Source organism: Danio rerio, chromosome 16 (assembly GCF_052040795.2).
Source record: "Danio rerio strain M-AB ecotype USA chromosome 16, GRCz13ab, whole genome shotgun sequence".
In the NCBI taxonomy this organism is placed as follows: Eukaryota; Metazoa; Chordata; class Actinopteri; order Cypriniformes; family Danionidae; genus Danio; species Danio rerio.
Genome location: NC_141036.1, coordinates 26614214 through 26639043, shown reverse-complemented (window position 1 = coordinate 26639043; position 24830 = coordinate 26614214). Strand labels below are relative to the sequence as shown.

Genomic DNA, 24830 nt, shown 5'->3' with positions numbered 1-24830 from the left:
TATAACTTGTTTTCATTTTGAGCATTATAAACTCTAGCTGATGGATAACAAAGCCCAAAGTGTCTTCTTTACAAGATACATAAACTGTGAATGTAGACCAAACTATTCAGCCACTGTTTGTTTGGGAAGGTCCTTTCTGAGAAAGTGTTTCGGTGAGGGAGAGAAGGACACCGATATAGCCTCAGAAAACATTTAGCAGAAACCTCATTGTGCATGCTATCTTCATTGAATTTGAAATAAAAACTCATGGAACACCTTCAGCCTTCAGGCCATATTTTTTCTAGGTCATTACATTAATGTTTTCCTGTGTTTGTATATGAAAAAACAATAATAATTTATAATGTTTATCTTTTATATTTTTGAGCATGAATCTTCCCAGATGGACCATAGTAAAGCTCAAAGTGTCTTCTTTCCAATAATACCTAATTGTTTGTAGCTCACCTGGGGTCTAGAACTGTTACTTTTTAAAGTTATGTAGATGTAAATGCCCAAAAGTAAGTGCTGGCTAACAGGTTAAACAAAATTGTTTGTGGACTCATACTCCCACTTTTATTTTTTGTTTAAATTTTGACTTTTATAACATGATAAAATAATGTCTGTTTTTAACCGCCATCAAGAGAATTGGATGACATACTGTAGGACTGGGTCACTAAAGACTCGTGTATGCAATAATGCTTGACGAAACATTTATTTAAAGTCCATGTGAAATAAAAAAGGCACAAAATTAATTCTGATTCTTCTATAGTTGAACAATTAATCTGTGCAAATTAATTCACTGACAAAAAAGGTTTGTTTTGGTTATCTCCGTTCAAAGTCTGACCATTTGCTTCTGCGTTTGGAGTGGTGGTCTTTCGCTGTTGATGTCAGTTTGACAACTTCAGCCACAGAATTCTTAACTGTAAATTTGCTCCTCTTAACTGTAAGTTTGCTATGGGGAATAATACAAGAGAATGACATTTCAGTTGGGCGTACATCAAGATACGATATAAGTCTCTGCAACTTCCTGTTCACACAGACTTTAAGTCTAATAAAATACACAACATATCAAAGCATATTTGGTGTTTCTCTGTTTCTTTTCAATCTAGAAATCTAGGCTGTATGAGATTATTAGCATGGTCACAGAGCGTATGGTCTGTGTCACTAGATAAAATGGGCTATATGCACCTCAAGTGTTTTTCAGCCACTGATAAAGCGCAAGTTTGCTTTGAGGGAATGAAGTGAGGGAATGGTGTTTTTTTTTTTTTTTTTTAATTGAATACAAGAATAATAACATCACTGCATTGAAGAAAAAATACAATAACAAAAAATAAGAAAGACAGAGAGAAAAAAATACACAGCCTCAAACATTAATAAAGAAGATTGTCATAAGCTTTAAGAAACTTATTATTCTTCTTATTATTACTAAGCTTAAGAGATTCAATATTATATGAAATTTCAACAAGGAAAGTATTAAAAACAGGTATTGTTTTTAGAAACTTATTTTTGTGTATAAAAAATTTACAGTGTAACACAAAAAAATTTACAATAAGATCGAGAGCATGATCATTATCCGAGAAATACAGAAATATATCTTTTATAGACAAATTTAAGTCATGTTTAAAAATGGATGATAAATAAAAAGTAATGTCATTCCAAAGATTTTTAATGTGAGTGCAACTATAGAATAAGTGAAATAAAGTCTCTTCATGTGTATTGCAGAAAGTACACAAATTAGATATATCAAAATAATTAGCAATTTGGGAATTTGTAGGATAAACATTATGCAAGATCTTAAAATGTATCTCTCTTATTTTGTTGGATATGCTGATTTTTTCAGGTAATAACCATGCTCTCTTCCATTGAATGCAGTCAGAGAAGTTGGTCCAAAAAAATTTACATCTTGGGGTGGTATATACAGAGTAATGTAACAAACGTCTGACATGTCTGTTTCCACATTTTTTATCAAAAAAAGACACTCCATCCAAAAAAAGTTTAGGCCTAATTGTTTCCCTCTCATTAAAGTAAAGAAAAGTTTTAAATAAATGCACATAACTTTGTGACAAACTCTTTATAACACAGTTGAAGGATTTAGCTGGCAAAGAGAAGTTATACAATGTCATAAATTCTTCATATTCCAAAATATTGCCATCATTTTTAAATAAGTCCAAAACAAAAACTATTCCTCTTTCAAACCACTTATTAATAAAAAGAGATTTCCCACGAGTTAAGACATTAGAGTTGTTCCAAAGAATTTCTTTGTGTGGGGAAAAATTGTGCACGTAACACAATTTCCAAGCAAGTAAAGCTTGTTTACAATAATACCAAATTGAATTATTACTACGGAGACATCTTTGTAGCCAATTTATTTTAAATGAGCTAATTAAATCTTTGAAATTTAAAACCTCTAATCCACCCTCTGAGCGCCTATTAGATAAGACTGATTTTCTAATTTTATGGGTTTTATTCTTCCATATGAAGTTCAATAACACTTTATTTACATTATCAGCAATTTTGTCACTGATAAAAAGAGACATCGCAGGATAAACACAACGAGACAGCCCTTCAGCTTTGGATATAAGTACCCTGCCATAAATGGATAAGTCATGTTGAAGCCATGAATTAAAGATAATTCTAGTTTTTGAAATTTTAGGTGAAAAATTCAGATTTTGACGAGATAATATGTCTTTAGTAAGGAAAATCCCCAGGTACTTCACACAATCTTTAACAGGTATGTTGTGTATAAGAGATTGCTGTGTATCATAGAGACAAAAAATTTCAAGGAATGGTGTTTCAGTAGGGCGTACATTAACATAAAATACTAGAATAAAAGTCTCTGCATCTTCCTGTTTACACAGACTTTAAAGGGGACCTATTATACAAAAAGCACTTCTATAAGGGATTTTAACAAAGTTGTGTGTCAACAATGTTTGATTATAGGCAGCCTTTAACCTCACAAACTCTGCGTGACATCATCGACTTACCCTTTAAGATTTAAAGGGATATATTGCACCAGACCCCCTTAAGTGGTTTAATTTGTAAGTGTAGAAGCTATATTTTATGCACATATGCATCACTTCAGTTTTATTCTACTGTACAAAAGTTATTTACACTTAAATACACAATATTTTGGATACCTGAGCTAGGTATTGAACATTGGTTCATTTTTATATGTTTTATATGGATCATATATGAGACATGTACAAGTTATAGCTCAAATTAAAGCTCTTGCCGGTGCTCATATGGTTCTAGCGTTATTTTTACTGAATTCTATTCACTTGTCAAACAGTTGTCGAATGAATCACCGTGTTTCCATGGAGCAGAAGTGAAAACAATACATTTATAATCAATAAGCAGCCCCATATAGCTCAGAACGCTGTCATCTCTTACCTTATGCTGTGCTTTTCAAAACTGTATTTGAGGTGATGTGCATAAGTAATCCTTTAATATGTCTGACGTGGTCCAAACACAGTGAATTATGTTTGATTAAGCAAAAGAATATATGAAAACAATGATTGCTGTGGCTTGTAAAGCACATCACATCAGTTGGAATACAATAACTTTTACATAGATTATGGTAGAGACATTTTCTTTTTTCATATGATTACAGACAGGAATCACCAAAATTAATTACAGCACCCTAGACCACACAAAACCTAAAAGGTACACTTTCAAATTTGAGTTTATAAAAAAAATTTAAAATGTGCCTCTTTTTTTAAGTGTTTATTTTAACACAGAAAACATATACAATTACTTTAAACACTTTCAATGGTGTTTTATGAAAATTCAAATGAGTTTCTTTAATATAATACCAAATTTTTGCATTTACACCTTTTAAATTTGGGTAGGCAAAATCCAGGCGGAAATCCCAAAATAGCACTTGGGTTTAAGAAGTCGATGGTCAAAAAAAGTTTTTATAAGTACACCACAAAAAAAAAAAAAAAAACAGAAAAACTGATTGACTCTTTTTGTACATGTTATTAAAGCGGGAAAGTCCTGCGTTGAGCAAATTTTCACACATGACATTTTCAGTTTTTTACAGAGATGACGTTAGTCCTGATTTAAATATACCACCAAAGCATAGGTGTTTTCAACACTGTATTTTCAAAAGAGCGCTAAGAGCATCTCATTTAAATTTAAAGCATCACCAAAATGGCATTTGCATCTGAATTTGAATCAAAGACTAAAAGGGGCAGATTTAAAGAGCTATAAAAATGTATTTGTCGGGTATGTTGAGCAGAAACTGAACATGTAAGGGGTATAATTGGTCCCCTTTAAGGGTTAAAGTACAGTGAGCTGCCTACCTTAACCTCGAGACAGCTGACACAGCCAATATACCATAAAACCTTCTTCTACAGCAGGCCATTCTTGCCTCAACCTGCCAGGTTTCTGTCGACGCACTGAAATTCCTCCTGTGTTGATTTGCATACAAGGGAATCGTTTTTTTAAAGTCTGTACTAGACAGATACACCCTCAGGTGTGATTAATATTATTTGTGTGCTCTTTCCACTTTAATTAGAGGAATGAGACAGATGTATACATAAGAAGCATTTGCGGATCCATCTTAAATCATCGATTCTGACAGTTCAATTCCTAAGAGGAGCTCATCCACCTGTCAGAACATCAGCACAGGAGCAAATGCATGCTAATAGAGTTTGATACTGAGATGAAAATAAGGATGGAAGATGGAAATTGAAATCGTAACTGTTTGGATATAAGAAAATACGTTTAATAAGAAGGGAAATGACATTTTTCAATAAGCTTTTGAAAACATTGTTAGATCAGTAGATATTCTTGTGGAGAAAATTAGGAAGGATGCTTGGGGGATGGCGTGAATATTTAGACAGAGGAAAAGAGTGAGTCAGCTGTATTAGGCGCTTTCAAGCATGTTGTTATGGATTTCATTTAGTGAATTGAGGCAATGATGTCTGGATCCATTGCATTGATTTAGTGATGATTCTAGTTCATCAAAGCAAGTGGCTCTCCATTTTCTGCCAATATGGATCCACTCTGTATTTCTTATTATGTGAATGAGTAATTAGGAGAAAGATGCTTTCCTCATTTTTTTTTCTGTCGTTTATTCTTGTGCCAGTTTTTGCATTCTTCTATTAATACATCAGCAGCTACATACAGCTATTATTTTGCATGTTTCTTTTCTTTTCATTTCTTTTCTTTTCTTTTCTTTTCTTTTCAGATAAACACCAGTCATCAATTAAAAAAATTCTGAAAGAAATTCCTAAATGTAATAATAACAACAATATTAATAATAATTTATACTTCCTGAACAGCAAATAAGCTTGTTGGAATAATATGCGAAAGATCTTTTGACTAGAGTACTGATATTATAAATTCAGCTTTGAAATTACAAAAATATAATAATAATAATAACAATAATCATAATCATAATAAATAATCATAATAAATAATAGGAATGAGAAATAAAACTTAAAAGTATATTCAAATATAACATTTTATTTAAAATAGCAAAAATATTTAATAATTTTGCTGTACTTTGGTCTGATGAGCAGAAGTGCCTTAAAAATCTTTAAAAAATTTAATTTTTTTACTGTTCTAAACCTTAAACACACACACACACACACACACACACACACACACACACACACACACACACACATATATATATAAAAACAAGGGGGCGAATAATTCAGGTGGGCTAATAATTCTATATAGTTTAAGTCAGAATTATTAGCCCACCTGAATTATTCGCCCCCTTGTTTATTTTTTCCCTAATTTCTGTTTAATGGAGAGCAGTTTTTTCAACATATTTCTAATCATAATAGTTTTAATAACTCATTTTAATAACTGATTTCTTTAATCTTTTATCCTTGATGACAGTAAATAAGGGTTATTAGGCAACTTATTTAACGACGGTTTATTCTGTAGACTATTGGAAATATTGTAGCTTAAAGGGGCTAATAATTTTGTCCTTAAAATGGTGCTTAAATTTTTTTTTTACTTTTTAAACATTTTATTCTTTATTAAATTTATTATATAATTCTTTGTTTAATTTATTATATAATAAATAATAAAGAATTATAAAATTCTTTATTATTTATTAAGACTTTCTCTAGAAGAAAAAATATTTTCAAACATATTGTGAAAATTTTATTGCTCTGTTAAACATCATTTGGAAAATATTTAAAAAGGAAAAAGAAATTCAAAAGGGGCTAATAATTCTGACTTCTGACTAATAATTCTGACTATATATATATATATGTGTTTTGCAGCTGGAAGGGCATCTGCTACGTAAAAACGTACTGGATAAGTTGGCGGTTCATTCTGCTATGGCGACCCCGGAGTAATAAAGGGACTAAGCCGACAAGAAAATTAAAGAAAAAATGGATATATATATATATATATATATATATATATATATATATATATATATATATATATATATATATATATATATATATATATATAAAAGGGTAAAAATGACTTAATGTAACCTTGTGAATTACAGCCTTTAGTTTGGGGAAAACTTATCAATAATTTAATCATACCTTGATATTTGCATCTTTAAGTTTGTTGCCTAAAACAACTGAATATTAACCAGAGCATGACTTTGTAAAAATTATTGTTTATGCAAATTTGATTCTGTCATACCAATATAATATTACTATATACCAATATAATTACTGTAAATAAACTGGCAATTCTCAATTTTTTTCTGAAATGGTCATAATTAAAACATATTGCCTAAAAAAGATCTAAATTGTGAAATACAACTACTTTCTCTTTTTTCTGCTTTTGCTTTAATAGTAGATGGATAAGCAGCAGCAAAGCATTTCATATGATAAAATGTGTAGCAATTTCTGTCACCTGAGGGCAGGTGTGTGAGCTGCCTTGACTTGATGCTCGGTATGACAGAAACAAATTTGCATAAACAACAGCAGTTTTTACGAGGTCATGCTCTGGTTAACATTCAATCATTTTAGGCAACAAACTTAAAGATGCAAATAACGGTATGAGTGAAGTGTGTAGTGAAGGACTGGCCATCCAGAGACAAAGATATATACACATATATACATAAACAGCGCATCCAAAAAGTATTCATAGCGCTTCACTTTTTTCACATTTTATGTTACACCCTTATTCCAGATTAAATTAATTAATTGCCACTGTGCTCATTAGAACTTTCAGAGCAGCATATTTTTTTCTGTAACCTTCCCTAGCCTTGTGCCTAAAGACAATCCTGTCTCAGAGGTCTACAGACAATTCCTTTGTCTTCAAGCTTGGTTTGTGCTTTGACATGCACTGTCATTCTGGGACCTTTTATAGACAGGTGTATGCCTTTTCAAATCATGTCCAGTCAACTGAATTTATCACAGAACTTCAATTAAGCTGCTGAAACATCTCAAGAATGATCAGTGGAAACAGAATGTTCCTTAGATCAATTTAGAGCTTCAAGGCAAAGGCTGTGAATACTTATGTACATGTGATTTTTCATTTTTTTTTTTTTTCATAAATTTGCAACAATTAAAAAAAAAAACTTTTTTTCACATTGTCATTATAGGCTATTATGTGTAGAATTTTAAGGCAATAAATAAATTGAATCCATTTTGGAATAAGGCTGTAACATAAAAAAAAATGTGGAAAAAGTGAAGCGCTATGAATACTTACCAAATGCACTGTATCTATGGTTGTTTCATAGCCAGTTTCATAGGGATTCCTCAAATATAACTACTAATTGCACATCTGTGCATGTTCACACATATTTTATTGCATGTACAGTCAATTTGCTTTTTAATGACGCAGTGAACAAGACCTCCTCAGTTTGTCATTATCCTCGTCCCTCCATCACAACCCCTACTGTGCTTGGGTTCAGAGCAGAATGTTATCAAACCAGCCTTGCAGATTAGCAAAATTATCTCGCTTTGCTACTTCAAGTGAGACATTGTTTTTAATTAGCTGCTTTTGTGATGAGTTTATTCTGTTTAAATTAGATTCTGTGACTGATGAGGAGAGATTGCAGAGACAGCTACACCAGCAGGACAAGTATGGCTGTTTTATGGTTGTCAGTATTTGGGAGGGAATCTCTCATGCATTAAAGGAAAGATAGCAGGAAGACCTTGACATTACTCACATAGCTGAGCCTTGTCTGTTTATCAGCTCTACTCGAGTCCTCGTGATGCCCTGTCTGCCTCTCAAGCTGTATGTATTTCTTCCTGAAAGACAAGTAAAAGGAGATTTGCTTTAGGATATCTCTTTCATTGAAGATACTTTTGAGCACATATTTTTTCGACAACGGGAGTGTGAATAAAGGCTTTTAGTGATTTTCGTGATCCCCTTGTTTACTTTGCAGACCCTGGTAGTGCCAGGTTAGCTTCTGTTTTCTCTTTACTGATTAATTATGTTTATAGAAACACATATTTGAGGGGTCAAATCGAGGTTAAAAAAAAAAAAAAACTGAATCAGTCTATCTGGCCGATCCCAATTTCAGTTTATCTCGTAAATCTGCAAGTTCACACTCCATGGGTCATTCAAGATAATTTTTCTATTACAGATCAGCAACAAACTTGTTAGGTTGTCATGGCAACCAGATTAAGGTGACCAGATTTCCGTCATGGAAACCAGAAATTTTTCCTCCTGTTTGAAGAGTAAAAACTCAATTGAAATCTCTTTTGAGAAACAATTGTTAAGTGCCTGTTAACAGTTTTTGCTTTCCATTTTGTAAGCGAGGATATTTATATTCTTTTATATATTTTTTATTTTATATATAGATATATTCTTTTCGGGACATCTTAAAGCAGTAATTCAATTTCATTTCTTTTGTTTTGTTAAATGTAATTAAGCTCACCATTAACAAGCATTAGTAGCAAACATAATCATAAAATATAAATGAAGGAATGTTGATTTTGAACTCTGTGACATTCAATAGATTCTCCTCTGTCAAAACAGTTCACTGGCACCAGTCTTATATCTTCATAGAGGGAAGGCATGAAGAAAGTGATGACAGCAAACCCAGTTACAGCTGCATTACCATCACATTTTGATGTTCACTAAAGCGGCAAATAAATATCCAGACCTTACATTTGATACGCTGAAAAAAAAAGCATTATTGTGCTGTTTGTAAGTCCATTTATCAGCATAGTTTATATCAGAATTCACTGCAATAAATACATTCATTAATTTATTTATTGCTATTTATTTTTAATTTTTTGCTGCTTTTCCGGGGCTGGGTTGCTGGGTTGCTGGGGCAGCAATCCTAGGAGAAAACCCCTGACTTCCCTCTCCCCAGACAATTACCCAAGCTCCTCCGGGGGGATCCCAAGGGGTTCCTAGGCCAGCCGAGAGACATAGTCCCTCCAGCTAGTCCTGAGTCTTCCCCAAGGCCTCCTCCTGGTGGGACATGCCTGGAACACCTCGCTAGGTAGGCATCCAGGAGGCATCCGAAACGCATCCTCACGGGTGTCAGTGCTCTTCACCCTATCCATAAAAGTGCATCATGTCACCCTTCGAAGGAAACTCCTTTCGGCCGTTTGTATCCAAGATACAGCGCAGAAGGCTGTTATAATCCATCCAAATGTTTATACAGCTATCCTAATAGAGAAGACTCCAGATCCAGATCTGTTTTTACATTACTGTGGCGGTTGGGGTAGGGGTAGTCGTTAATAAAATAAAATTTAGATGAATAAAAAATTAAATATAAATAAAATACAATCAATGGGAAACCTAATAAATAATAATCGTTAGCTTTCGCCCGAAGCCGTATGTGACCTATAGCTAATTAACCATGTAGATGGATGATGAAAACCTTATGAGCTTACTACACTCTCAGAAATAAAGGTACAGGAGCTCTCACTGGGGCAGTACCTTTTTAAAAGATACATATTTGTACTCAAATAGTCCACAGTGGTACCTAAAAGGTGCATATTAGTACCCAAATGTACCTAAAAAGTACATTTAAGGTACTATTATGTTCCTTTCAGATAAAAATATGTACCTTTTGAAAAGGTACTGCCCCAGTGACAGCTCCCATACCTTTATTTCTGAGAGTGTAGTAGGCACAGAAGACCCCTACTGCCCCTTTTTAGCTAATAACCACTGATAATGCCCATTCATTTGAGTGATAACATTTGAATCGGCTGGAACAACATATAAATAGCAATTAGTCAACATTCCTTTTTGCCGCAATGGGTTTACAACAAAGATTGAGAAGACTGTGGAGAAACCTGTGGTTAAGTGGTTTACTTTAGAGCCTAGAAACAATGTCTCAGGTCAACTAATCATAGGTATTAACGTCAATCTTGTTGTTTAGATATGGAATTAGCATGTGTCTCAAATGTGTTTCAAGGGACCACATAAGCATGTATTAGATGAAATGAAGTTCGATGTATGGCTGGTTGAAGAATGTTGTTACACCATGTCTTTGTATATTCACAATTAGCCATTTACATTTAATTCGCCAACATTGGGATGATGTTTTAAAATTTTTTTTTAGATATTGTTACATTAAAAAGTCTTAGTCTAAAAGTGACAAATAAAAACTGTTCATTGTCATACACTGTGTTCAGCCTCAGGGTGCAGTTTGTAATGCCATGAAAAGTGATTTTAAGTTCTGGGTTCTTGTAAGTGCCATTATAAACTGCTGCTGACAGGTATTGTCAGTTTCTCTTTACATTTTTATGTGCTGTATGTGTGCGCAAGTGCGTGTAAAGAACTGGTAGAGTATTTCTAATCACTCCTGCATTTTTCCTGAACACTTGTTTTGTTATATTAAATCTAGAAAGTATTTGGGGTATTTTATGTTGCTGTAGAAAGCATGCAACAGATTTGTATGTCCTCGGGCTACGAGTTCCCTTCAAGATTCTTTTGTAAGTATACCAGAGAAACACACACATGTGTTTTGCATAGGAAACTTTGAACACACTGGATGTGTGTGTACACGTCTGTCTCTTTGACTAGTCATGCCTTTTAGCCAAGTCTGACACACACACAGGCAAGATGCAGCTTGTTCTCCGCAGTTCTCTGTGATTTTGTCTGATCAGATGTAGCTTTTAAAATGGAATGCACAAAAAAAATCTATTTACTGTTCCTTGCTCTCGTTGGTATAAATTGGCCTAAATAAATTGAAAAATGAAATAGATTGTACAACAAACAATTTATTTTTGTTGACTGTCTGCTATTTTCGGTATGCGTAAAAAAATCAGGAGATAGTTACTATCACAGTGGTCGATTTGAGATGTGAGGCTGCTGTTTTTTTTATTAAAGGTCCTCTTCAACATTTAAAGTAAAAATGTTTGATCTCTCTGGGTCCTCCACTGGTAGTCAGCCAATTGAATGTAAAAGCAGTATTACTGAGTATTAAAATTCTACTCAGCTGAGAAGTGTTCCTCCATTTTCCATTAGGCATTAGATTGCTTGTGTATTTTTGTGATAGTGGGGATCTAGAACTGTTCTGTTACTAATATTTTTTACAAGAGGTTCTTTAATTGTTTTTAGCAAAGAAGGGAAGCGTATTTCGGTTTGAACAGTCTGAGGGTAAGGTGATGACAGCATTTCCATTAATTATATAAGCTTATTGTTTTCTTGTTGAATGTAGATTGTAAAGCGTCCTTAACCCCTAAACGGTCACCTTCCTGCTTTACATCACTTTTTTTGTCTTTAGATCACAAGTTTACATCATTTTTTAAAAACAAATCCTAATCTAATCATGACAAACTATACTGTTAGAAAGGTCTAATACTTTTAAACACATGTCTACTACTGTTTTGTTTTGTTAGGAAGAGTTTAAGAGAGAGAGAGACTAAAACACATTTATTGTCACCTTACAACCTATGGGACCATTTACAGCAGGGATGCCCAAACTTTTTGTGATGAAGGGCCAAATACCAAATTTGATTGAGAGCAGTGGGCTGAAGGTAAATATATTAAACTGTATAAAAAAGTTGCCCTGGATAATGTCCTCAGTTATTTTAAAATTAATAGAAATGACATGACATGACATGACTTTAATCAGATTGAGCATTGGATTTTATATATTTCTTTACACTTCATAATTATCCTATTATAATGAACACAAAATAATTCCATATTTAACACAATGGAGTTTAATACCGAATACACTATAAGCTGCACCTGCCTTTCCCTTGTTTTGCTCACTGAGGATTTCTGAGTTGTGGTGTGTCCGATGAGCAAACTGGATGTTCATAAAAAAAAATAATAATAATTTACAACATGTAATTGAAACATTTAATCCAAGTTTTTTTGTAGCTTAAAATAAAACAAACAAATGAAAGGTTATGTTAAATTAGAAATGGCAATGTGTATTAAAGGTATTAATCCCAACTTTCTTAAAATTCTCCCTCTCTTCTCTGATGGAATGGTGGGCCAAATCAAAGGTTACCATGTGCCAACTTTGGCTCACGGGCCCTAATTTGGAGATCTCTGATTTAAGGTTACATTTTTAAATCATAATACTGTAGTCTAAACATAAAGCAAACATCAAAATCTATTTAAGCCTACATTTTTTAGTTTCCAAATCAGGTGATAGATTTTTGATAGATATTTCCAAGCAACATTCCTTCATTAAATTCCCTAAAAGTATTTATCTGGGGTCGCCACAGCAGAATGAACTGCCAACTTATCCAGCATATGTTTTATGCAGCTGATGCCCTTCCAGCTGCAACCCATCTCTGGAAAACATCCACACACACACACACACACACACACACACACACACACACACACACACACACACACACACACACACACACACACACACACACATACACTATGGACAATTTAGCTTCCTCAATTCACCTGTATCACATGTTTTTGGACTTGAAGGGGTAACCGAAGCACCCAGAGTAAACCCACGCAAACACAGGGAGAACATGCAAACTCCACATAGAAATGGCAACTGACCTAGCTGGGGGCACTTTGCTACAGCATTTTGACTCATAAAGTATTACGTTTTAGATGTTTTTAGAGGCTAACTTCTAACTTACCATATTACTGTAGAATTTTATGTCTACTTTAAACATTGTCAAATGTTAAAAATATGGTTCTTATTGCTCAAAATATGGGGGCAGCCTTGTATGGTCACGAATGGAAACAGGATGTTATCTGGTGGTCATGTTTGATTCTGCAGCTAAACAAAATTTTACTGAAAGCTAATTTTTAGAATACCAACTTCAAATTTGGAATATAATTTAATCCAATATTTAGCTTTGTTTTTAGGTTAAAGCAATTTATGCAATATTATTGCATAATTATATTATTTTAATTGCAATATTATATTATTTTCATAAACATCAAGGTACATAACTTTTGTTTTATTTAACTTTTGGAATGTTTTTCACTTCAGCTACATTCTGACATCTGTCTTCTTTAAAATGAGACCAAACTTATAATTATATATTTCTGTCTATGTTTAAAAAATGGGTTGAAATTCCCTGCATAAATAAAACTCAATTCTGTTGTCCTCATAAATTGATTAGGCTAAAAGAGTAATAAACCAGAATACTACAGCTTCCCAAAAAAACAGAAGCTGCGATATATAGGCGAGGCAGTGGCGCAGTAGGTAGTGCTGTCGCCTCACAGCAAGAAGGTTGCTGGGTCGCTCATTCCAACCTCAGCTCAGTTGGCGTTTCTGTGTGGAGTTTGCATGTTCTCCCTGCCTTCGCGTGGGTTTCCTCCAGGTGCTCCGGTTTCCCCCACAGTCCAAAGACATGCGGTACAGGTGAATTGGGTAGGCTAAATTGTCTGTAGTTTATGAGTGTGTGTGTGGATGTTTCCCAGACATTTATTTATTTATTTATTTATTTATTTATTTATTTATTTGTTTGTTTGTTTGTTTGTTTGTTTGTTTGTTTTATTTTATTTTATTTTATTTTATTTTATTTTATTTTAGTGATGCAGTTCCTACCTAGAGAAACTGAATTTTAAATAGGCAAATTTAATTTTTTTTTTTTTTTTTTTATTGCTGGCTGAATGGATGTATTAATTTAAATGGATGAATTTCTTAATGACATGCAATAATAAATTGTTCACTGCAAAAATAGCATTATGAGGTAACAAAATCATATGTTTAGTTTTGATTTCTAGGGGACTTTAATAGAGTATATGCGGAAGTATGCAGAAGAACTTTTAATTTATCAGTAACCAACGCTTCCCGTGAACGCTATGCCATTTCAAAATTGGCGCGTTTAGGGTCTGTTCTCTTTAAAAATCAGAGAACTCAAGTGGCTGAGTGATACACGATATAAAGTGGGTCTCAGATTGTGAAGCACTGCATTAAATTACATGTCTTTAAAATATGAACATTTATTTTACCCCATGTAGGCCTATTCAATTGAGCTTCTGTGCTGGCCTGCTAATCCTAACGGGCGCATGCATGTAAACTTATTTTTATCTTATTTTACGCTTGAGCAACTAAATGAACACTGGTCTATTTAACTGATTGTATTTTAATTACATTACAACATCGATGCTATAAAAGGAACTGTAAAATATGAAAAAAAGTCACATTAACTGGTTACAGGAAGTATGTCAGTATAGAAAGAAACATTAGCTCTGCATCTACCCTATTATAAATAAAATTATAAACAAATGCGCATTTAGCTTTATTTAATTTTATTCATTATTTAATTTATTCATTTTAATTAATATATTTTAGCTTTATTCATTTTAATATTTTAAACCCTTTTTTCTGTTTGTTCCCACAAAAGATTTTTATTTTTTTATTAATATGTTTAATATATTTATGTTTGTATGTTTGTTTATATTTAATATTTAATATGTTTTGTTTTAGCTTATTTCAATCATCAACAGTAAAAAAAGCACAATAAAATATAAACACAACACTGTGTTTGGTCAATTTGTACACGAATATTTCAGAGATTCTTTTAGAGCTGTGTGATTGTTTTTGTAAATAACGTCGAAGTGTAAATAAGAAAAGCCGGAGTGGATAAACTGGATTTGCCTACTGTTTGCATAACGGTTTAAGTTTTCCACTCTGTTTCACTCATCCATGCTGTTCCAGATCGGATTTTAACCTGTGCATCACTCGGCAACATATTTTCTTTAACAGTGAACAAGAAACTTATAAACTATAGCTGCGTCCCAAATCGCATACTTATGCACTATTTTACGCCATTTTGTAGTATAAATAGTGTAAGTAGTGTGTTCACATTGAAAACTCTCAAAATAATAAGTGCACTTTAATTACCCGGATGATGCACTCATTCAGCCGCTAAAATGAAGTGTGGTATGATGGACACTTCACGCACTCAACGACCGCAGGTTTGCTTACGTAGCGGAAGGGGCGGAGCGATCGGACGCACATGTTGAATAACTTTATTTATTTTGGATAGTGAAAGCAAAATTCTCCTACGAGAGTGATTATAGCGCCTCCGCATGGTAAATGCGGCAATACTCACGGCAGGTATTACTTGATAATTCAGTCGTTTATTTCACTGATTTGGCAACAGTCAAACGTCATCAGGGAAACGGGTTGAATTTCCGCTTAGTAAAAAAACATTAGTGTGCCATTTGGGACAACACTACATACATATACTATCCTGTTGAGTGTGTAAGTGCATAAGTACATAGTGCATGAGTGCATAGTGTATAGTGTGCCATTTGGGACGCAGCTTATGTAAACGTTACCAGTTTTGTCTGAGAAGTAAGTCCTCAAAATCGATTACTGTACAGTTATACAACTGTTGTATGAAAGCAATATCAACTTCGCCATTGTTTGACGTCTCAGAAACAAACAGCCATACTGCTGCGTTATTAACTTATCACTAGCATAATATCATGTTAGCAAACCTTGAGGTTGAATGAATGCTGTTATTATGAAACGCAGGTGTCCTTTTATCTCAACACACTTAAGATCAATATGGCAGCTGATGAAGACTCTATATCACTCAGTAAGTATTAAAAGCCCTTCAATGAAACCATTAGAATGGAGAATCAACACTCACTTAGCAGCCTCTGGAAACAATAGAGGAGGGAGTGTGGCATGAAGAGCAATGTACACAGACAGCTTACAAAGTGATAAACAATGGTGAGCACACAGTCTGCTATGCAAAGGTGGGCTATTGAATCCAGCACAATTTATACCGTTGTCAATGTTTAACTTTACTGCAGTAAGTCTAAAGTGAAGCATATGCGTAATTGGACAGACACAGAATTCAAATACAGCAGTACTGTAAGCTTTTTTAGAGGAAATGAGAGAAGGAGAGCAGATGGGGACTGAAGGTAAAGTGAGATGAAAAAGCACTTAGTGAGTGACAGCAGAGAGTTTTATAGAGAGTATTTACGCACTTCTTTAGTTTGAGAAGGCAAAGTGAAATGAAAAAGATAATTTTTACTGCGAAAGCATTTACTGTACATGAAAATCACTTTCTGTCTGCCAGGAATCTGCTGTTAAATGGCACTCGCTTTAGTGTTAAAGATCAGATAGTAGAGGAGTTACAGTGAGAGAGGAATGGAAAAGAAGAAAACAGAGTATGTGTGAGGTCTGTTGAACGATGTCCATCTCTAGCAGGGGAATGTGCACTCTGGAGCAATGCAAAGTCTGTTTTCCATCTCTGTTTTGGTTTAAAATTAAGATAAGCAGATGGAAATTTTGCTTAATATAGTTAGACATTGTTCATTAATTTTAGTGTTAAAAACTAAGTGCACATGTCTGTGTAAATTATTTTAAATCACTAATTGTTTTCCATGTGCAGGTGGATTATTATGGAAGGTTGTTTTTGCATTGAGTTTGAAAAAAAGACACATTTTCTGTCAGTTTTTCTGAATCTTGCATTTCATAATCATAGATATTTTTTTTTTGAGAATTGTGATTTGATCACACATTTTCAAGCTCCAAACTCACACTTTTCCCTCTTTTTTTCTCAACTTTCAGTTCTGTTCATGGTCAGCACTTACTGTACACTGTGCTCTGAGTACAAAAAAGTTACATGAAAAAGTCAGAATAAACTCTGATTCTGACATTGTTTGTGTATAACTTGCAATTTTAAAATAAAAAAGTCAGTATTGTGAGATACAAAATAAGAATTGCGAGTGGGGTAAAGTCAGAATTCTCAATGTGTATATTCATATAAAAAGCCTAGAGATAAAAATAGAGTTAATAGTACTTTATGAACATCACAGGTCCTTGGAGGAAATGTAGTGATGGACACTTGGATTGGATGGATTACATTTTGGTTTTGTTGATTGATTTAATGGGTGTCACGGTGGCGCAGTGGGTATAAGCACAATCGCCTCACAGCAAGAAGGTCGCTGGTTCGGTCCCCAGCTGGGTCAGTTGGCATTTCTGTGTGGAGTTTGCATGTTTGTGTGAGTGTTCCAGTTTCCCCCACAGTTCAAAGACATGCGCTTAGGTGAATTGAATAAGCTAAATTGGCCATAGTGTACGTGTGTATATGTTAGAGTGTATAGTTGTTTCCCAGTGTTGAGTTGCAGCTGGAAGGGCATATGCTTGATAAGTTGATGGTTCATTCCGCTGCGGTGACCCCTGATTAATAAAGGGACTAAGCCGAAAATGAACGAATAATTTATTTAAACCTAGTGTACTACACTAAATCTAAATGTTATGTTTATTTTCTATTAATGTTATGGTCAAATCTTTTTGCCGTTACTTTTGAAATGAAGCTCTTGCTTTACAAATAAGTAAAAGATAAAATAAAACATTACTTACTATTAATATTTAATAATTATGTAAATGAGGCAATAATTATTTGGAGTTTTTTTTGATGAAACAGATGTGCCTATTGAAAGACAGATGAGGAGAAAAGATTGAGAAGGACTGAGATGGGTGATGGGTGGAGAAAAAAAAAAAGAGATAGATGACAGTGGAGGAAAGACAGATGGTGCAGTGACTCCAGTTTTGGTAGAAGTATTAATGGACACAGCTGTCACTTTGTGTGTGTGTGTGTGTGTGTGTGTGCGTGCGTGCGTGTGTTTGTGTGTGTTTGTGTGAGGGAAACATGCATGAATGTTAGCGACACTCCTAAGATGAGAACTTGAAACACATTCTCTCTTTCTTCATTTTTTAACAAATACATTAAGTGTTGCTTAGATGAAGAAATCATGAGGTCTGGGTTTGGCCTGTGGTAGATTTGGGTTTGGACCATTCAGAATAACTATACATTTATATATATATTATTTATTTTACACAGATGTTTGTCATCATCAGCTGATGCTAAAACTATGCATGAGTTGAGGGTAAATATATGTTGTAATTGTCATATGTTGTACTTGGCTGAATTGTTAGCATTTCATTCTCCTCTAGCAAGTGTAATTGTTTCTTTTGTAAGCAGCAGTGTGACCCCCCAACCAAACAAATGAATAAATGAATTCAGTAATAGGCACACAACAATGTTCAGGGTTTCTCTGGGTTGTAAAAATGTCTTGAAAAAAAGTGATTTTGCACTACCGCAATTAAAAGCTTTGCTGTGATTTTCTTTCAATGTAATAAAGAATTTGGAAAATAATAAGCAAATAAAATGGAATTTGTGAAATAATAAAAATTAATCTCATAAACCCCTTATATTAAATGTTGCATTTAATTTATTTTTAGGAATCCAAAAAAAACGCGCGCACACACACACACAGACAGACAGTGCGCTTAGCTTTGCACTGTTTAAAACTATTTGCCTTAGTAATGTTGGTAAAAAAAATAAAATGGTTAAATAAATAAAAAATTATATTCCTTAATGAATTTTTTAAAGATCATGTTCCATAAAGATGTTTTGCAAATGTTGTACTGTAAATTTATCAAAACTGAATTTATGATAAGTAATATGCATTTAGATCAGATTTACAAATAGTTGCATCTTAGACAATATTATGTCCATAAATCATATGAAAGCTTGTTTATTCTTTCAGGTTGTGTTTAAATATCATTTAAGAAAAGATCGACCCTCATGACTGGTTTTGTGGTCCAAGGTGACATTTGAAAACATGTTAATTGATAACCATGGATATATATATAATGCTTCAAATGGGATTAAATCTATCTCTGAAAAACAGTCATTTACTGCCTGCTGTACTAAAGAGTCATTCTAAACCAGAGTGCTCAAACCTGGCCACTTTGAAAGGCTCTTCAGATTTAAGGATTTCAAAGTGTCTCCTCTATGGACACCTTTCTCGGCTATAATTGTGCATGTTTATTTGTGATGAGATTACTCAACATGACACAGATGTGCTTTCCAAGAAAGTTTTTTTTTTTTTTTGAAGCTCTCATTCTTAAACCATATAAATTGATTGGGCTAAGGGATGAATCCTTTAGAATGGAACAGATAGTCACATGTATCTGCTGCCATCTAGTGAGTATAACGAATACAGCAATAATTTGTTCTAGCATGCTTAGATCATGTAATTAACACTGACCTAAATTTTGATTGAAACTCGAGATTATTTATTACAGTTCAAAATGCTGAGGCCTAAGACAGCTAAGACAGTGTGTGTGTGTGTGTGTGTGTGTGTGTGTGTGTGCGTGTGCGTGTGTGTGTGTGTGTGTGTGTATGTGTGTGTGTGTGTGCGTGCTTGCGTGTGTGGGTGCTCTCATGTGTACGTGCCTCATGCAGCATTAATGGCTTTTATCAAAGTGAATTAGGCATGAAGAATAGAAAAGCTGAGGTATCCCAGCGGACCACACATCAGTGGGAAAACGTAGAAATGTAAAACACCCGCTCAACACCTGAGAGCAGAAAATTAGCCTGGAGACACTCCACCAGATAAAGAAGCCATTAAAGAAAGGACACATTAGCATAATGTTATTGTTTGATTTTCTGGTTATGTCTTCTTTTCAGGTGCTGTCTGCAAGGAGAACATTTTTATTTACACAATCACATTAAGACGCAGTGCATTCTCAGAGAAAGAGAGATTGATGAAGACAGGGCGAGGGGAGGAAGAGGGGTTTAAGAAAAGATCTGTAAGTTTGAAACATTCTTGAAAGTTTCATCGTAACTTGTTTTGGAATTGGAAAAAGAAAAAAGGAGTGTTACTAAATGTAAATATAAGACACATTTACTGTTAGTCTAGGCAGTTACTTTATTCTGTTTATGTTTATGTTGGCTTGTGTGTCAACTTAGTCCAGACATCAACATGTACACAGATCTATTTTTTTTTTTTCATAGGACTACATACTCAGACACACCATACACGCACAAAAACAGCTTACTTACAGCTGACATCAAGTTCATAACATGGTATTGTTTGTTCTCAGTGCACACAATTACAGTGGCCCCAAGTACAGATAGATGGATGGATGGATGAGTGGATGAAAGGATGGATGGGTGGACAGACAGATATATATAGATAGATTATTCGATGGACGAGTAGATACAAAGACAGATAGTTAAATAAATGGATGGATAAGTAGATTAAAAAAAAAGTTGTATATTATTAAATATTATTACAACAATTATTATATATTACATTTAATGAAACCTGAAAGTCTTTTTTCAGTGTATTTTAATGCTTAGTTATCCAATAAGAATGTATGTTATTGCATTGTAAAGCAATTTACATTTTTTTATAAAGTATGCATGCACACAAACACATAAATGTTAGTCACTTAAAAATCTAAATAGTTTTATGAAATATTTCAGTATTTCAATGTACATTATTGATTTGTTTTTGTAAATATATGGTCCTGCTTAATCTTCAGTCAAAAATACCTTCACTTCACCTCTGCAATGGCATCTCTTCTTCACTCTAATGGTATGTTTACTGCCACAAGGGTGGGACAATCTGTCATTCACATGAGATCACAATAGCAACCCGCAGTGGCGGAGTCAGTTTCTGATGAACAATACCTAAAAGTTTTCTTTTTTCAAGGTGTTTCACTCTGCTACACATCACAATAAATAAATAAAAAGCAACTATTGAAAATTTAAGTGACAATATGATAAACCTCTTAGAATAGGTTTATTAACATCCAAAGTTAGCAAAAAATGTTTATAACACACATTTCACCATCACCTCTTTCATAAAATGTGTAGAAATCTACCTTTCTTAAGTCTTCCTTTCCAAGAGTTTACTGTGCCCTGATGGGTCAGATGGTACACTACAGCCTTACAATCTGCAGGCAAAGTATGGCCAGCCCAGACAGCTTGTTTAATCTGAATTTGAGGCTATTATGAGTACATCATCACTTAAAATAGGTTATGCTAACTCATTTCACTCATTCACCCTGTCTGTCCAATCCCTAGATGGTATGTTGAGGACTCTGGAGGGCCAGAATGTATATGAGCTGATGTGTGGTTCTCACATTGAGTCTTTTGGGCAAAATGCCCCTCACCTACAGAGATAGCTTCGTGGAGTACTGCTTTAGTCATGACATCCATCAATCTGGTACTGACAGAACTTATACACTCCCCAACCTAGCAGCCTGGTAACAGACAAAAGTAAAAGTTTGTAAAGTATACAAAGAGATCCATAATACCGCATGACTCAATTAAAGGCACTTCAAGAGTTCACACTTAGATACTGTTTGACAACTTGTTAGCAAGTTAGCAGGTTTGGCATGCTGTCCCGGGAGAGAACCCTGAGCTCGGAGATAGTTGAGCCCAGGGCTCCCGCCAGGTCCATAAAGCATGTGAGGGGAGTATGAGGTCAGGTGTTCTCGAGAGCTCCCCTCGGCAAAAGAGGAAAGGAGGAGAAGGGGTGGATGGGGGGTTTCTTCGGAAAACGAAGATAGGGGTGTAGATCTTAGCTAGGTTATTTATAGTGAGTTTGGATCGTTCCGATTGGCTAGCTAATGAGCGTAGATGAGTGGCTGGCTGCAGTCAATCATATCACGTGCTCCTCTCGAAATTAGTTTATGAAACTTCATATCTGGAGCAGTTCAATTAAAAACAAGTAATGTGTATGATTCAGCATAGCTTAAACTTACCTGATATAAAATGAGAACTGCAGAATCGAGCATTTTTAATTAGGTCCTCACTCCATTCAGCTGTTTTGATGGCTATTAGCCAAAGACGTCTGTGGTTGGCATTAAAAGCAGTGTGGTGTATGGTTAAAATAAAGTTTGTCTATTCGATTTTAGCTTCCTACCGCACAACACAACATGTTTGCTATTGCAACTGATCTTTTTTTGCAACCAGTATGGGAAGTTGAACCCATGTGACGTCATGTGTGATGTAGGTTGGTAATTCCCCTATAACCTTATGTGAAAAATGAGAAATGCAAAAATGAGAATCTGTGTCTCATTTTGCAGTCTGCTACTGTCAGCCGGAGGTCGCATTTCGGTCACGCATGCTTTTAGAGCCTTCCGGAATGAATGAAATGCACGGTTTTTCACCAAGGCAATCTGGGCTGTTTTGGTATGTTGAATTATAGTATTTTTATGCTTTTGAAAATTCTAAAACTTACATACAGAACCTTTAATAATGCAACTTGTACATTATAAGATGAACACAAAATGCAATTGATGAGCAGTGGCTTTTGGAGACGTGAGACCATTTTTTTGGGAGAACAGCTGCTCAAGACATTTCTGGGAGGTGCTGAAGCTGAACCACTTTGATGATAAACTTTGGGTAAGGCTTATTTGAATAACTAAAACAACATTTAAAATATTTTATAATATGGTTGGTCTGCGGCTTTGTCCACTCTCATTTTGCCTATTTTGTTATCTCATCATGCGGTGAAACAAAATCACATAACTTTTTTTATGTGCATGCTGGAATTTATGTTTCCATTGTTGTTTGTACATATTTTTTTATGTCAAATATGTTTATGTTAACTGTTGTTTTTTGTGCGTTTTCAAAGTTTATGCAAATCTTGGCATTTCCAATATTTCAAATGTGCATAAAAATATGTGGATGGAAACATGGCTATACTGACAAGAGGTACACAATATTGACAAGAAGTAGAGAGTTTTAAATGGTTTAAAGGTTAGTATTATGGAGTACTGACATTGTGTAATTTGTACATGTCAGATTTATTAAAAGCACTTAATGGAAGTAGAGAACAATATAAAGTAGTGATTTTCTTTGTATATGTTGTTTTTATATAAGCAGGCAGGTGGGCAAACAGAAAGCTTGTTGGTTTGAAACCCTGTTCCTAGAGTTTTTCGTCTGAATTCAGCTGCTGCCCTGGAGCAAAGTACACTGCCTGCTGCGTGTCATGGCCGACCCTGCAATGTCTGCCGCTAGCTGTGTTTGATTATAAATATTTAATCCTAACACAAGTGTGTGTGTGTGTGTGTGTGTGTGTGTGTGTGTGTGTGTGTGTGTGTGTGTGTGTGTGTGTGTGTGTGTGTGTGTGTGTGTGTGTGTGTGTGTGTGTGTGTGTATAGAGAGCATGACTACAAGGTTGCATTGTTTTGTGTATGGCAAAACCTAAAGAAAGAGCACTGTCACGAATTACTCACCCTCATGTTTTCTTCAGGCTGTTGTTGTTCCCCAATTAACATTCTGCACATAATTGCTGAAATCTCTATGAGTTCATATCCAGATTTGTAACTGAAGTGTAGGTATATAAAACAGTATAGTGTAAATAAATGATGGCAAAAAAGATTTGAACACAGATAATAATATGATTTATTTTGAGAAAACCGCAATAAAACTGACTTTGAATAGTCCCACATGTACAGGTCTATATTTAATTCTCTATTTATTCCCATCAATAGTTCTGAAACCTTTTCTTTCAAAAAATAATATTACAATGTTTTTCTCTCAAGAAACAAATGCAATTTATTAAATTGTTTATGGAAATAAATTCATTCATGAAATAAATTCATTGACATTTCTGGAACATGTGGGGTCTTAAATCCAAAAATCTAAATTTTAGGCCCTAAAAAGCGAAATATTGAAATATTGTGTTGTAGGTCTTAAATCTTTCTAACAAAGATTTTATTGTCCTTTGTTCATGTATTGCTATGCAATCTGAAAAACCCATACAATCACCAACAATCCATCTCAATAAAACTTAAAACTTTTATTTAAAAGGGTAATTTTTAACTATTTATCATAGTGGTTTAATTATTTTCCTTAAAATAACATTTGTTTAAAAGTGCTCTGTGTATTTACTGCTGAGGACATCGACCTGGACAGATTGTGGACATAGATTTAGTTCATTATAGTTTCTAAAACTTTTAAACATTTGTTCAGTATTTTGTATTTTAAAGAATATTTATGTTGGTTAAAAAATGTATGGACACAAGTAGAGCTTGCTTGTTTTAACACACTATTTAAAATATTTTGCTAAGAAACATCAAAAATATTTTAATTTTGTATTATTAATGAATTAAATTATAATGTTTTTTGATATTGCAAGCAATAATCTTTTCCAACTAAATTGCTTTGTCTTTATGAGTCTAAATTTTCATTTTTTCATTCATTCATTAATTTTCTTTTTGGCTAAGTTTCTTTATTAATCCGGGGTCACCACAGTGGAATGAACGGCCAACTTATCCTGCATATGTTTTACACAGCAGATGCCCTTCCAGCTGCAACCCATTTCTGGGAAACATCCATACATACTCATTCACACTTATACACTATTGGCAATTTAGATTACCCAATTCACCTGTACCGCATGTCTTTGGACTGTGGGGGAAACCGGAGCACCCTGAGGAAACCCACATGAGCGCAGGGAGAACTACACACAGAAATGCCAACTGATCCAGCCAAGGCTCGAACCAGCAACCTTCTTGCTGGGAGGCAATAGCACTACCTACTGCGCCACTCGTCACCCTAAAATTTTATTTATAGTGGTCTTAAAAATGTCTTTAAAAGTCTTAAATTTAACTTAATGAAACCTGCAGAAACCCTGTATATAAGGAGTTTTAAAAGGTCTATTCTAGACTCTGAATGTATGGGATATTAATGTTAAAGATAATGTGTTACATTAGTTTTGTCCAAGTA

General features: G+C 34.2%; 1 long non-coding RNA gene across 2 annotated transcripts; it reads right to left on the bottom strand.

The window, feature by feature from the left end:
• Positions 1 to 1231: 1231 nt before the first annotated feature.
• On the bottom strand, positions 1232 to 15238 carry LOC147840280 (uncharacterized). 2 transcript variants are annotated; one of them, XR_015511392.1, is made up of 4 exons: positions 15173 to 15238; positions 9247 to 9426; positions 8084 to 8165; positions 1232 to 4388 (listed from the first exon to the last, which is right to left on the bottom strand). It is a non-coding gene; the product is annotated as an uncharacterized LOC147840280 (long non-coding RNA). The 2 variants fall into 2 exon arrangements; XR_015511391.1 differs by lacking the exon at positions 9247 to 9426.
• Positions 15239 to 24830: the final 9592 nt, after the last annotated feature.